This window comes from Somniosus microcephalus, chromosome 14 (assembly GCF_052327205.1).
Source record: "Somniosus microcephalus isolate GS21.2 chromosome 14, FLI_Smic_1.0, whole genome shotgun sequence".
NCBI classification, from domain to species: domain Eukaryota; kingdom Metazoa; phylum Chordata; class Chondrichthyes; order Squaliformes; family Somniosidae; genus Somniosus; species Somniosus microcephalus.
The window spans coordinates 55,493,232-55,510,574 of record NC_141000.1 but is presented as its reverse complement, the minus strand read 5'-3'; the positions used below and the strand labels follow the sequence as shown (position 1 = coordinate 55,510,574).

The 17,343-nt window shown below is 46.8% G+C and overlaps 1 pseudogene; it reads left to right on the top strand.

Moving 5' to 3' along the window:
* The window catches only part of LOC147107499 (organic solute transporter subunit alpha-like), a 98,410-nt pseudogene that overhangs the window by 42,197 nt on the left and 38,870 nt on the right, over positions 1-17,343 (top strand).

Below are 17,343 nucleotides of genomic sequence, written 5' to 3'. Positions count from 1 at the left end.
AAAGAAATGTGGTGTGGCAGCAAGTTATTGTTCAGAATAGTTCAGATAGATGAGTCAAATGAAAGTTCAGATCATTAGTAACGTGCACTGTGGTTATTGTGAAAGTTTTGAATTTCTGTTATAGTATTTTTAAGATTTATGTTTTTATGTTTTAATCCCTATTGTCACTAATTACAACAGAATGGAAAGGTTAGGAAAAGTTTCTTCACACAGAAGATTGTTAGAATATGGAATGCTCGACCAGAAACAGTAGAGGAAGCAGAATTTTTCCTGGGATGTGGGCATCGCTGACAGGGCCAGCATTTATTGCCCATCCCTAGTTGCCTTTGAGAAGGTGGTGGTGAGCCACCTTCTTAAACCGCTGCAGTCTGTGTGGTGAAGGTACTCCCATAGTGCTGTTAGGGAGGGAGTTCCAGGATTTTGACCCAATGATGAAGGCGATATATTTCCAAATCAGGATGGTGTGTGACTTGGAGGGGAACTTGAAGGTGGTGGTGTTCCCATGCGCCTGCTGCCCTTGTCCTTCTAGGTGATAGAGGTCGCGGATTTTGGAGGTGCTGTCGAAGAGGTCTTGGCGAGTTGCTGCAGTGCATCTTGTAGATGGCACACATTGCAGCCACAGTGTGCCAGGGGTGGAGGGAGTGAATGTTTAAGGTGGTGGATGGGGTGCCAATCAAGCAGGCTACTTTGTCCTGGATGGTGTCGAGCTTCTTGAGTGTTGTTGGAGCTGCACTCATCCAGGTAAGTGGAGAGTATTTCATCACACTCCTGACTTGTGCCTTGTAGATGGTGGAAAGACTTTGGGGAGTCAGGAGGTGAGACACTCGCCACAGAATACCCAGCCTCTGACCTTCTCCTGTAGCCACAGTATTTATGTGGCTGGTCCAGTTAAGTTTCTGGTCAATGGTGACCCCCAGGATGTTGATGGTGGGGGATTTGGCAATGGTTATGCTATTGAATGTCAAGGGGTGGTGGTTAGACACGCTCTTGTTGGAGACAGACATTGCCTAACACTTGTGTGGCGCAAATGTTACTTGCCACTTATCAACCCAAGCCTGAATGTTCTCCAGGTCTTGTTGTATGCTGTCATGGACTGCTTCATTATCTGAGGAATTGCAAATGAAACTCAACACTGTGCAGTCATCAGCGAACATCCCACTTCTGACCTTATGATGGAGGAAAGGTCATGGATGAAGCAGCTGAAGATGGTTGGGCCTAGGTTGCTGCCCAGAGGAATTCCTACAGCGATGTCCTGGGGCTGAGATGATTGACCTCCGACAACTACAACCAATTTCCTTTGTGCTAGGTATGACTCCAGCCAGTGGAGAGTTTTCTTCCTGATTCCCATGGACTTCAATTTTACTAGGGCTCCTTGTTGCCACACTCGGTCAAATGCTGCCTTGATGTCAAGGGCAGTCACTCTCACCTCACCTCTGGAATTCAGCTCTTTTGTCCATGTTTGGGCCAAGGCTGTAATGAGGTCTGGAGCTGAGTGGTACTGGCGGAATGCAAACTGAGCATCGATGAGCAGGTTATTGGTGAGTAAGTGCCGCTTGATAGCACTGTCGACAACACCTTCCATCACTTTGCTGATGATTGAGATTAGACTGATGGGGCGTTAATTAGCTGGATTAGATTTGTCCTGCTTTTTGGGGACAGGACATACCTGGGCAGTTTTCCAGATTGTCAGGTAGATGCAGTGTTGCAGCTGTACTGGAACAACTTGGCTAGAGGTGCAGCTAGTTCTGGAGCACAAGTCTTCAGCATGACAGCCAGGATATTGTCAGGGCCAAAAGCCTTTGTGATTTCCAGTGCATTCAGTTTCTTGATATCACATGGAGTGAATCGAATTGGCTGGAGACTGGCTTCTGTGATGGTGTGGACCTCAGGAGTAGGCCGAGATGGATCATCCACTCGGCACTTCTGGCTGAAGATGGTTGCAAATGCTTCAGCCTTGTCTTTTGCACTCACATGCTGGGCTCTGCCATTATTGAGGATGGGGATATTCATGGAGCTTCCTCCTCCCGTTAGTTGTTTAATTGTCCACCACCATTCACGACTGGATGTGGCAGGACTGCAGAGCTTTGATCTGATCCGTTGGTTGTGGAATCGCTTAGCTCTGTCTATAGCATGCGGCTTCCACTGTTTAGCATACATGTAGTCCTGTGTTGCAGCTTCCCCAGGTTGGTACCTCATTTTTAGGTATGCCTGATGATGTTCCTGGCATGCTCTTCTGCACTCCTTATTGAACCAGGGTTGGTTCTCTGGCTTGATGATAATGGTAGTGAGCTATATGGGCTGGGCAGCACGGTGGCATAGTGGTTAGCACTGTTGCCTCACAGCACCAGAGACCCGGGTTCAAATCCGGCCTCGGGCGACTGTCTGTGTGGAGTTTGCACATTCTCCCCGTGTTTGCGTGGGTTTTCTCCGGGTGCTCCGGTTTCCTCCCACAGTCCAAAGATGTGCAGGTTAGGTTGATTGGCTATGATAAATTGACCCTTAGTGTTAGGGGGATTAAATACGTGAGGTTACAGGAATAGGGTGGGATATGTGTTGGTGTTGGTGTAGGGGTTACGGGGATTGGGTGGGATATGTGTCGGTGCAGGCTCGATGGGCCGAAATGGCCTCTATCTGCACTGTGGGGATTCTGTGATATGCCGGGGCATGAGGTTACAGATTGTGGTGAAATACAATTCTGCTGCTGCTGATGGCCCACAGCGCCTCATGGGTGCCCAGATTTGAGCTGCTAGATCTGTTCTGAATCTATCCCATTTAGCACAGTGGTAGTGCCACACAACACGATGGAGGGTGTCCTCAGTGTGAAGATGGGACTTCATCTCCACAATTACTGTGCGGTAGTCACTGTTACCAATGCTGTCATCGACAGATGCATCTGCAACAGGTAGATTGGTGAGGATGAGGTCAAGTAGGTTTGCACCTCGTGTTGGTTCTCTCACTATCTGTCGCAGGCCCAGACTGGCAGCTATGTCCTTTCGGACTCGGTCAGTAGTGGTGGAACTGAGCCACTCTTGGTGATGGACTTTTAAGTCCCCCACCCAGAGTACATTGTGTGCCCTTGCTACCCTTAGTGCTTTTTCCAAATGGTGTTCAACATGGAGGAGTGCTGATTCAACAGCTGAGGGAGGGCAGTAGGTGGTGTATTTGGACTTTCAGAAGGCTTTCGATAAGGTCCCGCATAAGAGATTAGCGTGCAAAGTTAAAGCGCATGGGATTGGGGGTAAGGTACTGACTTGGATAGAGAACTGGTTGGCAGTCAGGAAGCAAAGGGTTGGAATAAATGGGTCTTTTTCCGAGTGGCAGGCAATGACTAGTGGGGTACTGCAGGGATCGTTGCTAGGAACCAGCTATTCACAATATATATTAATGATCTAGACGAGGGAACTAGATGTAATATCTCCAAGTTTGCAGATGACACAAAGCTGGGTGGGCATGTGTGCTGTGAGGAGGATGCAGAGAAACTCCAGTGTGATTTGGACAGGTTGGGTGATTGGACAGATGCATGGCAGATGCAGTATAATGTGGATAAATGCGAGGTTATCCACTTTGGTGGCAAAAACATGAAGGCAGATTATTATCTGAACAGCAATAGATTGGGAAAAGGGGAAGTGCAACGAGACCTGGGTGTCCTTGTGCACAATTCGCTGAAGGTAAGCATGCAGGTGCAGAAGGCGGTTAAGAAGGCAAATGGTATGTTGGCCTTCGTAGCGAGAGGGTTTGAGTACAGGAACAAGGATGTCTTGCTGCAGTTGCACAGGGCCTTGGTGAGGCCACATCTGGAGTATTGTGTGCAGTTTTGGTCGCCTTATCTGAGGAAGGATGTTCTTGCCATGGAAGGAGTTCAGCGAAGATTCACCAGGCTGATACCTGGGATGGCAGGGATGACGTATGAGGAGAGATTGGGTCGATTGGGCTTATACTCGCTGGAGTTTAGAAGATTGAGAGGGGATCTCATCGAAACTTATAAAATTCTAACAGGACTAGACAGACTAGATGCTGGAAGGATGTTCCCGATGGTCGGGGAGTCCAGAACTAGGGGTGACAATCTAAGGATAAAGGGTAAGCCATTTAGGACAGAGATGAGGAGGAATTTCTTCACCCAGAGTGGTGAACCTGTGGAATTCTCTGCCACAGAGGGCGGTGGAGGCCAATTCATTAAATATATTCAAGAAGGAGTTGGATATATTTCTTAAGACTAAAGGGATCAAGGGATATGGAGAGAAGGCAGGAACAGGGTACTGAATTTGGACGATCAGCCATGGTCTCATTGAATGGCGGAGCAGGCTCGAGGGGCCGAATGGCCTACTCCTGCTCCTATCTTCTATGTTTCTATGCTTCGATGAGTGAAGAGCTGAGGGAGGGTGGACTGGCGCAGGACGGAAAAGTCATGACAGCTGCCAGGGAATTTTGGGCACACATGCATGATGATCTTCCTATGGTTGCAGACCAGCTGCACATTGAGGGAGTGGAAGCCCTTGCAGTTGACAAAGAATCCTGGATGATGATGGGGTGCCCTGATGGCCAGATGTGTGCAGTCGATGATGCCCAGCACCCATGGGAAGCCAGCCAGAGTGGCAAAGCCGAGCGCCTGCTCCGTTGCACTGGCTTCATCAGTGGCAAAGTTGATATAATTAGCTGACTTTGTCAAAGAGAACATCGGTGACCTATGTGATGCATCTGTGGGCGGCTGACTGCGAGATGCCGCAAATGTCTGCTGCAGATCCCTGGAAGGAGCCTGAGGCGAAGAAATTGATGGCGGTGGTAACTTTGACAGCCACTGGTAAGGCATGTCCACCCGCTGCTCTAGGCTGCATGTCTTCCTCCAGTAATGTGCAAATGTCTGCGACGACCTGGTGCAATAGCCTGAGCCTCCTTTTGCACTGCTGCTCCGTCATGTTGTGGAAGCTCATCCTCTGCCCATAAACCCTGTGTCAGTGGTATTGTCTCCGGCGTGGTGCAGCCCTGTGCTGATGCCCTCTGTCCTGTGCAGCATCAGGTGGTTGAGGAGAAGGTTGGTGTTGTTGTTGGTGCTGCTGGTGTGCCTGGTGCTGCAGGTGTTGGGGCTCATCATGGACCGATTCTGAGGACCAAGGTGACACAGTATAAATGGCATCCATGCTGATGGAATAGATGGCAGGTCAAGTAGAGATGACAGAAGCAATCTGTCAATGGTGTGATAGGCTCGACCAATGAGGTGACATTGGATGTTGACGTTGCTGGAAACAGTTACAATCTCTAGAAAGCTAAATCTGTGCTGACAATGCAGCCAGCAACAGCATCTGCCTTAGGAGAGTGATCAGCTGTGACGTTGGAGTTTTTATTGTACATTTCATGCTGTGCACCAATGAGCTGGATCAATGGCCACTCAACTTCTGCCTCAGGCTCACAGACGTGGTCCCGAGCTATGTGATTCCCATGCTCATCCAGGGAAATTTGAAAGGTAGGGTGAAAAAAGGTGCTTAAGGGTCAGACAAGTACCTAATAATTATTTAAATTAGCTCGCCCGCCTCTGCCGTTCGGGTCGCTGCTGCACCAGCAAACGCGCCCGAGGGAAAGGCGCATGAGGGCGAGATGACGGCAGGTTCCTGACCTGCTGCAAGATTTCTCAAATTTCCCACCCGACCCGCCTCCAATCGCACCCGCACGGACCACAGAAAATTCTGGCCTAAATAAAGGCGCCAATTCTTACAGAAGTTTAAATACACCACAGCCTGTTTTTAAAAGACCAGCATTTATTCAAATAATAAAAATAAACATAATAATTACATTTAGGAAATTATTTCTCAAAATGACAATGGAGACAGCTCATTTAAAGTAACTAACTTTTGTTTCTTTCCACAGATTTGAATGTGCCTGCTATTATCTTATACAGTGTTCTCACTCTAATGGCTGTAATTGCAAATCTTGTGTATTTTGAGGAAGTTATCTACCTGGTAAGAAAAGTCCCTTCATCAAACAGGAGAGCGAATATTATGTGGGTCAGCAGGGTTGCGCCTGTAAGTACACTTTACAATATCTAGCTGGGAAATTCATATTTTTCCTGTTTTTCAGGAATTGTCTCAATTTTCCATAAAATTTCAAAATTCTCCCCATTTCTATCTTGCTTTAATATACTTCTTGATTTCACCCAAAGGATTTCAAATTGAAAAGCCACATTCCCACATAAATTGTATTGGCAGAGCTTGGAATTCTGTTTTAAAACCAGTGGCCCTGAAATCACTGAGGAATATTAGCATTTAATGTGTTTGTCTGAAATTCCTCTCTTCAGGTTAACATCTGCGCTAAAATAAAGGAGCGAGAAATTTCAAACAAAAGTGTTAACTGTATGTTACAATTCCTTGGTGTAATTTCAGGACCTTCCTGTTGCAAGGTCCTTCACAAGAGTGCTCAATGTAGCATTTTAAATAACAATGCAAGCAGAAGCGACTGGCAAAGAAAATGAAAAGCACCTCCTGAATAACAACAAAATTCCTATATTTTGAAGTAAGTAAATAAGCTATCTATCTAAAATGTGACTAAACACCCAAAATCAATGTGCCTGCACACCATTAGCCATCTTCCTATCCACAAATACCAATTCAGGAAATCACTGTATTTTTATACAGGCTATTTGGAAACTCTGCTTTACAACATTTAAGAATGTTAACTTTTAGAATGTTGAAAAGTAACAGTTGCTTTATATTTTTGTTTCAGGTGATAGCGTCTACATCTTGTGTTGGGATGTGGATTCCTCTAGCATCAATGATCACAGATTTGACAACAGCAGTGTATGTATTTCTTTTGGGTTTTTATTGCTCCTAGAATACATTAAACTTTAATTGTCTACATTAAATTTTGGGAAGTAGAAATGCATTGGAATTACATACTGTCTACAGCAAGAAATCAGGAGCTCCTCAATCAAACCTCTAACTTTTGTACAAAGAGAAATATGCTCATGGTCACTGGAGGTGGAATTGGATAATGTCTGTTCCAAACTGCCTCTGATGAGAATTTTAAAGAACAAAACAAAAACACAATAGAAGACAGAGCCACCAATAAATGTGCAACTGTCTCTCTTTATAACGTCTAAGATGAATACAATTCCCTTTTCAGTAATTTCTTCATTATGAGGCACACTATAATAGTTGATAGATTTCTGAACAAGATTGGTGACATCTAGCTTTAAAGTTAATTTTAATCTCAAATGGGTAATTTCACAATCTTAAACAGTTTACACCAGTGCTAAAATAAAGGAGAGAGAAATTTCAAACAAATGTGTTAAATGTTTGTACATTACTAGGTAGGACACTGAGAAGTGTAGAGGAACAAAGGGACCTTGGAGCATGTCCACAGATCCCTGAAGGTAGCAGGCCAGGTAGATAAGGTGGTTAAGAAGGCATACGGAATACTCACCTTTATTAGCCGAGGCATAGAATACAAGAGCAGGGGGGTTATGCTTCAACTGTATAAAACACTAGTTAGGCCTCAGCTAGAGTACTGCGTACAGTTCTGGTCACCACATTACAGGAAAGATGTGATTGCACTAGAGAGGGTACAGAGGAGATTTACAAGGATGTTGCCAGGAGTAGAGAATCTTAGCTATGAGGAAAGACTGGATAGGCTAGGTTTGTTTTCATTCGAATAGAAGAAGCTGAGGGGAGACCTTATTGAGGTGTATAAAATTATGAGGGGCCTAGATAAAGTGGATAGAAAGGACCTATTTCCCTTAGCAGAGGGGTCAAAAACCAGGGGGCACAGATTTAAAGTAATTGGTGGAAGGTTTAGTGGGGATTTGAAGGGAAATTTCTTCACCCAGAGGGCTTTGGGGGTCTGGAACTCACTGCCTGGGTGGTAGAGGCGGAAACCTTAACCACATTTTAAAAGTACTTGGATGTGCACTTGGGATGCTGTAACCTGCAGGGCTACGGACCAAGAGCTGGAAAGTGGGATTAGGCTGGATAGCTCTTTGTTGGCCAGCGCAGACACGATGGGCCGAAATGGCCTCCTTCCGTGCTGTAACTTTCTATGATTCTATTCCTTGGTGTCATTTCAGGACCTTTCTGTTGCAAGTGAGAGCTGTGCTCATAGGGAATGTGGGTGGAGATGGGGTTACTACTTTGTAGACCTGATTCTCCGAGCCATGCTCCCTACAAGTGCAAATCGCCACATGGGCTGCAGGATCATAGAATGATCCCTCAAGTGATGACATTGGTATCCATAGCAAAATACTTATTTCAATTCATCTTATCCTCTTTTCCTGGATCTCTGCCAGTCAAGCAGACAACATGCTTGCAGATATATGCTACTGCTGCTCTGGGCTGGCTGCTAAGAGGTGCATGATAGTAAGTTAATGACGATTGTCATTCCAATTTCTCCTCTAACCTGAGAACAGCATTTAGTTTCTGCTTGGCATATCCTGACGGTAAACAAGTCAATGGTGTGCAGAAATCACAGGTGCAAATCTACATCCCATCACTTCGTGGACACCCGCCATCATGCCCCCTTAATCTGCTTTTTTTCAGCAAGGTAGCTCTGACTTCTCTTGAAAAGGGAGCTTTGTACTCTTGGTGAGGTGTTATTAATTTCTACTCTTGTATAATATTAGAACTAGTGACACCCACAGCAATTCAAGCGGACAAACCTCCCAAAGTGCTCACAATCCAATGTACCTATTCATGAGTGAAACAGAACTTCACAAGGGGAAGTTTTGCACTGACTATTAGTTACCAAGTTTCCTTGGACTAGAAATTTTTGTAGCATGAGACATAGGCCCAGACTTCAGCGTTAACTTCAGCAGGAAACCAGCAGGTACCCCCAGAGAAATGGTGTAAATCCACGGAAATTCAAGGCCATGGTAACTGAGAGACATTTTATAACGTTCAGGATTATGCAACAACTAGGTAGAATAAAAGCCATTTAAGTGAACTATATTTTGTAGGATACATTTCTTGGATTATTTTGTTATTATTTCTATAGGTACTTTGCAATTGTTATCCATAAGTTCCAGCAGATGATGATAGAAGAATTTGGAGGTGATGAGGCATTCCTGAAACGTTTTCAAAATACTCCTGTCAGGATTAGTACAGGACCCTGTTGTTGCTGCTGTCTATGTTTGCCTTTTGCAAAGATTTCAAGGTGAGCTGTAGACTTGGTTGTGAACTATGTTCTTGGACCTATAGGCTTGTATTATTCCTGTTACTGGCACACACTGTATATTCTGAGTTATTGAAGTTAGAGTTAGTAAGGGGTTTGGTTGGCTGAGTGACAAATGATTGATCAGTTTAGTTAGGGATCTGGGCCATAATCAAACCCACAATGATGAGATGAGATTGTGCTCTCTTTGTCAACTGTTCTGGTTCTGTTTGAAATGAGTCCACATAATATCATCCCAGTCCCTTGAAGGTCCACAAAAAGACTTCCGATAACTCAGTACTAAATGTTCATTTCACGATTGGAACATAGGAGCAGGAGTAGGCCATTCAGCCCCTCATGCCTGTTCCGCCATTGAGTTAGAACATGGCTGATCTGTATCGAATTTCATTTACCAGCCTTGGTTTCATATCCCTTAATACCCTTAGCAAAGAAAAATCTGTCAATCTCAGTTTTGACATTTTTAATTGACCTAGACTCAGCAGCTTTTTGGGGGAGAGAGTTCCAGATTTCCACTACCCTTTGTAAATGGGAATGTCCCACTGATGCAGTGAGATGTTCTTGGATGTTTGGGGGTTAAGACATATTGGGGCTTTGTAAATGGAATCCTTACTCTTCCTATAGTCCATAGTATACTAGACCATGGAATGCTTTATGCTGACCGTGCAAAAAGTGGAAAAGTGGTCCATTCCCTAACATTGATATTGTCTGAAAATTCACCCCAAAAATGCTAGTTCTGTACAATGTCCATTTAGAAATATTCACCAAAGGTCAAATATTCTTATAAAAATATGTACATTAAAAATGTATGTATTCAGTAAAATTTATAATAAATGTAGATGGATGTAGACAATTGTGAAGTTTTTTGGTAATTTTATAAATATTTTGGGATAATATTTATCTTTTTTTAAATCCTCAATTTTGCCCCTATTCCTAGTTCCTTTCTTGAAACCACTTGCTTATGTTGAGGTGCAGTTCTGAGAGTGTTGGCAGCCTTTGACATCTTTACCAAAGTGGTAATTTTTCATGTGTGACTTTAGATAGTGACCATTAATTGGATACTCACCCCAGGAGGACATCACAGCAGAGCTTGATCTCGTCCTTACCCAATAGCAATGAACTTTCCAGAAGAGCTCACTGAATAGCAATCAAGAATCAGAATCTTACCTGCATTTTTCTTTCTCCAGCCCATAGACACTAAAGCAACTGTATAAATATACTATCATCTTGGTAGCGAGTAAACTCAATGCCTGGTTTGGACAGTATAGGTCCCTACCACACCACACATACTATTTCATTAAATCTGTAAGCTACTTAATGAAGCTCCTTGATGCACTGATAGGTAATGCTACGAAGTTGTAGACATGGGTTCTTTTGATGCAATATCCACATGGTGAGCTCCTGACCATAGTCAAGCTATGTGTACTGTTGGGTCCCAAGAGAAAATCAGAAGGAAAATCAATTAATTTCAATCTTGCACAATTCATAGTGGCTACTTTAGATTGGCTTTATCAGATGGTTAGAAATAGGCTGGTTGGCATTCTCTCAGTTCAAAGAATAAGATGCAGGAGGCTTGGGGAATAGAAGAAACAACCCACAAAAGTGGAAGGGAGTAAATATGTTAAAATTTGTTGGTATTAATACTTAATTGGTAACTATTAGCATAAGTGATTGTAACCATATGTAGTATATAAAATTTATATGTTGTTATCCTCTTATCTTGGTAGTGGGTATGTGAAAATCCAGTAATTAGATTAGATACTCCAATCCAAAGTGCCAAACATAATATTGGCCCGGATTTTCCGATCGGAGGCTTCCCGCGTGCGGATGCCTCTGATCTGGAAAAAATCTACGAACTTACCTGCTGGCTTCGTAGGACCCGAGACTTGCGATCCTGGGCCTCTCCTGGTGCGTGTGCAGAGGCCCAGGTATCCCAGGGGCGCAGGTAGTCGCAAGCATCCCTGGGATCACATGGGCCATGGGGAACCAATCAAAGAAGGGAATCTCCCTTCACACTTTTGACAGGTCTCTCCGGATATATCTGTCAAAAGTATGAATGGGGATCACTCAAAAAACACACTAAAACATTAGATACATTTTTAAAACATCACATATTTAAAATTAGTTAAAATTACATTAAATTAAATATTTTAAACAAAAAATTATTTTTTTGAAAAAAATAATTAAAGTTTTTTACAGGGCTAAAAATAAACTTACCTTTTTTAAAAGTATTTTAAAATTATAAATGAATGAAACTTTTTTAATTTTTTTACTTAGTTAAACTCTTTTGCTGGTAAAAGCCGGCCTTATGCCTGCCAGGCGTAAGATTTTTAAAGGTTTTCAGCAGGCGGAGGTTCTGCAGAAAGCGGAACTCTCCATCCGCAGAGGCCCTTTTCCCAAGCAGACCGATGATCTGTCAAGATCGGAAGTGTCGGTTTTCATTGCATGCACTTCACATGCCTGAAACCAGCACTTGCGAGGCCCCTACGGGTGCGTACACATCTCGGCCTAGAAATTCAGTTGGTAGCGCCAGCCGCTAGCGCCTTAAGAGGGCGATAAGTGGGGCGCGAAGTGGCTAGCGCCCGGGCGTGGCGCGATCTGCGCCTCTCACGAACTTGAGTGAAGAATTAGCGGCGGCGCAAAACCGCAACGCCCGCTCAGCTGCGCGCGCAGATCCTGACGTCATTTCATGGTGCAACGCCCTTGGTGCGCCCCGAACCGGAACTTCAGTGGCGCCCCCCTTCTTTCCACCTGGCGCTCGCAGCGACTGGTTGAGTGGAATGGTTCCCAGTCGCTGTGGGGCTGGGGGGGCGCTATTTAAAGGGGACTCTTCCTGCATTCTTAGTGGTAGCTATTTTGTACCACTCCTTCTGTGTGTGAGAGAGAGATTTGCAGAGAGACAAAGGGAGAGAGCTTTCTGCTTTGACTCAGCGCTCGCAGAGGTACTTCTGGCTTCAGGCCAGAGCTTTGCAGTTGGATTGATTTTTCAGTGCCATAGCCTTGAGTGGCCACATATAATGGGGGCTGCAATGGGTGGAAACGTTGGGTTTCTGCATTGCATTGAAAGGGCTCAGAGACGCCGAGAGAGAGTGCCAATCATGGCCAGACGGAGGAGGGCCAACAGGCGTCGGCACAGGAGGCCTTACCCTCCCAGGGTATACCGCCAGCACTTCTCCTACCTCAACATGTCTGAGGAGCAGTGTATTCGGAGGCTTCGATTCAGAAGGGAGGTGGTCACTGAGATCTGCCACCTGCTTCAGAGAGATCTGCAGCCTCAGCTGAGGAGCAGGACGTCTCTGTCGGTGGCAGTGAAGGTGACAGTGGCTCTCAACTTCTATGCCACCGGCTCCTTCCAATCCGCTACTGGGGACATTGCCAATGTCTCCCAGTTCGCGGTGCATTGCTGCACCCGCCAAGTCACGAATGCCTTCTTCAAAAGGAGACGTCAGTACATTTCCTTCCCCATGACCCTGGACAAGCAGCAAGAGCGCGCAATGGGATTTGCAAGAATAGCGGGCTTCCCCATGGTCCAGGGCGCCATTGATTGCACGCATGTGGGTTTGCGGGTGCCTCTAGAGAATGCCGAGGATTACCGCAACCGTTGAACGTGCAGTTGGTGTGTGACCACAGGCAGCTCATACTAGCTATCAATGCCTGTTTTCTAGACAGCAGCCACGACGCCTTCATCCTGTGCCAGACTTCTGTGGCAGACATTTTCGAAGCCCCAGCTCACCCAGGAGGCTGGCTTCTCGGGGACAAGGGCTATCCTTTGTGTACCTGGCTGATGACCCCGCTCCGTGCGCCCACCACCCCTGCTGAAGAACGATACAATGACAGCCATCAAGCGACCAGGAACATCATTGAGCACACAATCGGCGAGCTGAAGCAACGGTTTCGCTGTCTGGACCATTCCGGCGGAGCCCTACTGTACTTGCCTGAGCGAGTCTCCCATTTCGTTGTAGTGTGCTGCATGCTGCACAACCTGGCTATCCTCAGGACTCAGCCACTGCCAGCAGACATTGGAGGACCACCAGAGGAGGAGGAGGAGGAGGAGGAGGAGCACCAAGATGGGAGGGAGGCACAAAGTGCAAGGGCCGTCCGTCAGCGGCTTATTGCAAGTCGGTTCTACGTCCCCTCTCAGGGAATGGCTTGTGTCATTGAAAGAACATGAATGGAGCCGCTCCGCAAACCCTGAGGCGATCAAGGCAACAAATAGTTCAAAGTGCAAACATGGACAATCTGAATAAAGACAATTCTTTATTTAACAAACTCTGTGCCCTTCCCGCATGACAAACAAATACAGAGAAACCCCCCAAAAAACAGTCAGACACACAACTGGCTCTCACAACCTGGAGACAATGAACAAAACAGTTAAACAAAAATGACCATGATCCTCGGCCTTCACAAAAAAAACCACAACATCCTCGGCCTTCACAAAAAAAAAATCACAACACCTCCTACTTTTTGGCCTGCGAGGGTGATCTGCCTCGCTTGCGAGATTGGCCCCTTCCCACCCTGCAGCTCCTCCGCAATGGGGCCCCAGTGGCTGCAGCAAGGCTGGGGGAAGGCTGCTGAGGGTCATATAGTGAGTCGGCAGATGCCCTTGGGGGACGGCCTGGACCAGCTCTGGGCCTGGAGGGCCCAGCTGCTGACTGCTCCAACTCTGCTTGGGCGGCAGCAGTCTGGCCTACGGGTGGTGGCAGCTGCAGTGGAGGAGTGACAGTGTTGGCAGCAGGAATGCTGCCAACCTGACAGAGCAAAGGCACTCCCTGGTCAGACGAGACACTGGCACTCGCACGGGCCAGCACTGAAGCATGCGCAGCAATCTGCTGAAGCACAGACTGCTGGGCTGCTGCGGCGCGGCGAGGGCCCCGGCGATTCCTGGCCGATCCAGCGAGGGTGGCAGCAGTTAGTGCTCGTGTGGCCCTGATCTGTGTCTGCATCAGACCAGCCAGTGACTGCATGGCACGACTAAGCACTTGGCTGGAAGCCGCCTGTGATGCAGCGACGTCCTGCTGACTCCTGGCCTGTGCTGCCCCGAAGTCCTGCAGACTCCTGGCCTGTGCTGCCCCGAATTCCTGTACACTCCTTGCCAGTGACTCTATGGAGTCAGGCATCCTTGCCACTGCAGCCATGAGCTCAGTGTGCCTGCGCTCAGCCTGGGCGCCCATTTCACCAAGGAGCTGCACCTCCTCTGCGCTCACTGTAGCAGGACTGGAGGCCACACTCACCCTCCGGGGAGAAGGCTGCCGAGCTCCCCTACCCCTCCCACGTTGCTGCAGCCTGCTGGGCCCCAGAGCTTCACCCTCCTCAGACCCTTCCCCCCTGCTCCCCTCCAGGGAAGACGTGTCCCCATCATGGCCATGGGCTGCCTCGGCTGAGGGTGGCACTGCTGGTCCGGCTTCCTCTTCCTCCTCCTCGACTTCCGATTCACTCACAGTGCCAGCTTGAGGGCCCGCCTCCTCACCTGGCGAATCAGCATCTGAAAGCAGGGAGGCAAAAGAGTTGCTTTAGTGTGAGGACAGGGCGGCAGCGAGGGAGGCATGAGTGCTGCTATGCACTGCATTGGTTCGATAGTGGCAAAGGATGCTGGTGTGAGGCACAAGTGGAAAGAGAGAGGTCAAAAAGGTGATGACCTTACCATTGCTGTCCAGAATGGGGTCGGCATCTCCAGTGGCGACGGGGCCAATCAGCCGGCCTGCCATAATCGGTTCCACTCACTGCTCCACATCACTGAGGTCTTTAAGTTCAGGACGGCCTCCCCCGGTCCGTTGCTGCTGCCTCCTACTGTGGGCCAGCTTGCCCTGCAAGAGAAAGGACGGGCTCTGAGTACAGTGTGAAGCCCTGATCTTGCCTGCACTGCCTCCCATGGTGGAATAGCCCTGACAGTGTCAAGCCCTGATCTTGCCTGCACTGCCTCCCATGGTGGAATAGCCCTGACAGTGTCAAGCCCTGATCTTGCCTGCACTGCCTCCCATGGTGGAATAGCCCTCACAGTGTGTAAAGTGGTGACTGTGCATGTGATTTTCATGAGAGCCCCATAGGTGTTGGATGAGGGCTGGGCATTGGGGCTTTCAGGACCCTTTGGCCATAAAGTGAGGTGCACATGCAGGGATGAAGAGGATACTGGAAAGGGTACTCACCCTGACAACCCAAGTGAGGTCGTTGAACTTCTTCCTGCATTGCGTTGGTGTCCTAGGGATCATGCTGCTAGAGGTCACATTGTGTGCCACCTCCCTCCAAGCTTTTCTATATTCGCTGGGCAGCGGCCTCCTGCCACTGTCAGGAAAGAGGATAGGTCGCCTGCGCTCCACTGCGCCAACCAGAACCTTCAGGGCACCCTCACTGAAGTGCTGCACTTGCTCCCTGGCCTTCTCCATGGTCATGGGCGTAACGAGGTCGCAGCAGGTCTGTCCAGGCCTAGAATCAGGGCTGCAATGTGCAGGGCGTGGCTGCAAACCAAATCGACCCTCCCCCTTTAAGAGCTGACCGGCGCCAGCGTGTCTGCCTGCAATCGATAACTCTCCACACCTGCGCTGCGCCTGCCCTCGGTGGTAGCGCCTCGACTCGCCGGCTTAGTGCCTTAGGATAGTCGTGCACCGCCTGCTTTAGCGCAGCAGCAACCTCTTGGGACGATGCAACTCAATTTCGGCGAAGGTGGCGCTAAGTTGCGCCGGGCGCTAAATTTAGCGAACGCTCGGCTGTAGCACCCCAAACGTGGCGATACTGAATTTCTAGGCCCTCGTGGGGGTCGGAAAATATGGGCCAGTGTCTTTCAGATGAGACATGAAACCGAAGCCTCGTCTGCTCTCTCAGGTGGGTGTAAAGGATCCCATGGCACTAGTTTGAAGAAGAGCAAGGGAGTTAAGGGAGTTATCTCCAGTGCCCTGGCTAATATGTATCCCTCAATCATCATCACTAACAAACAGATTATCCGGTCGTTATCCCTTTGCTGTATGTGGGAGCTTGCTGTGCGCAAATTGGCTGCCGCGTTTCCTACATTACAGCAGTGACTACACGTCAAAAGTACTTCATTGGCTGTAAAGCGCTTTGCGATGTCCTGAGGTCGTGAAGGAGGCTATGAAAATGCAAGTCTTTCTTTTTCTTTTTACAGCAACAACAAAAAACATCCCAAGGCTCTTCACAGAATGGCCAGAAGTTAAGTCCCTTCTTAGGTTAATATGCTAAATGTAAATGGAAAACACAAACTAATGTCTTATATTTGCCATTTTAAGCTGTTGTCTAAACATGGTTAATGTCTGTTTCTTTCTTCTTTTTAGGCGCCTGATGTTCTTGCTGAAATTGGGAACATTTCAGCTAGCTTTCTTCCGGCCAGTCCTAATGATCATCACATTAGTCCTTTGGGTGAATGGGACCTTTAGCCTTGATGATGTATGTTCTTTTTTCCATGTTGAGCTAGATGCTAGTACTTGAATAGGATAAATAAAGAAGTTGGTGTTAAGTTGACATATTTTAAGTTGCAGGATGGAAATTGATACATTTTGCCCTTTTTTCTGACCTGCTGACTAAGTAGTACATTTTGAAAAGTTTGCATTTCTGAGCTATTGCTGTAATTCCCTCTTAAAATACACTCCATAATTTCTCAGTGTCTCTCTAGTGTACTGTTGGGTGAAGATGAGTAAATTAAGAGGGTGACTGTAGAGAGCGATCTGAATAGAGGATTACGTTAACTGAATACTTGACTTAGAACTCTGAATAACTCTTAACTTCCAACATACCATGTTCAAAGCTGTGACTCCATACATGATGGGTTACCAACCTCCGCTGTAGTATCAATGGCCAGGTACCAAGTGGAGCTCAGCTATTACCCTATAAGGAGGCTGGACTAAATTGCCTATTTTATGCTTGATAAAATGCAACAAAAAAAACAAATAGTTTCTGATATAAAGCTGACACTAGTTAGAAGCATTTTACTAAACATAACAGTGTATGGTTTATTATTTTACAGCTTTCACCTAGGTGGACCTGCGATATGGATTAACACTTCCCTTGGTGTCTCCACAATAGTTGCACTATGGCCAATTGCGATTGTTTTTAACAAAGTCAAAGGTGAACTTAAAAATCAGAAGATAAAGCCCAAATTCATCCTTTACAAGGTAGGAATGAACTCTGCACTTGCAGTTACTTAAAAACATTATTTATTTCTCATTTCTTAAAAAAAAACATGTTAGCTAA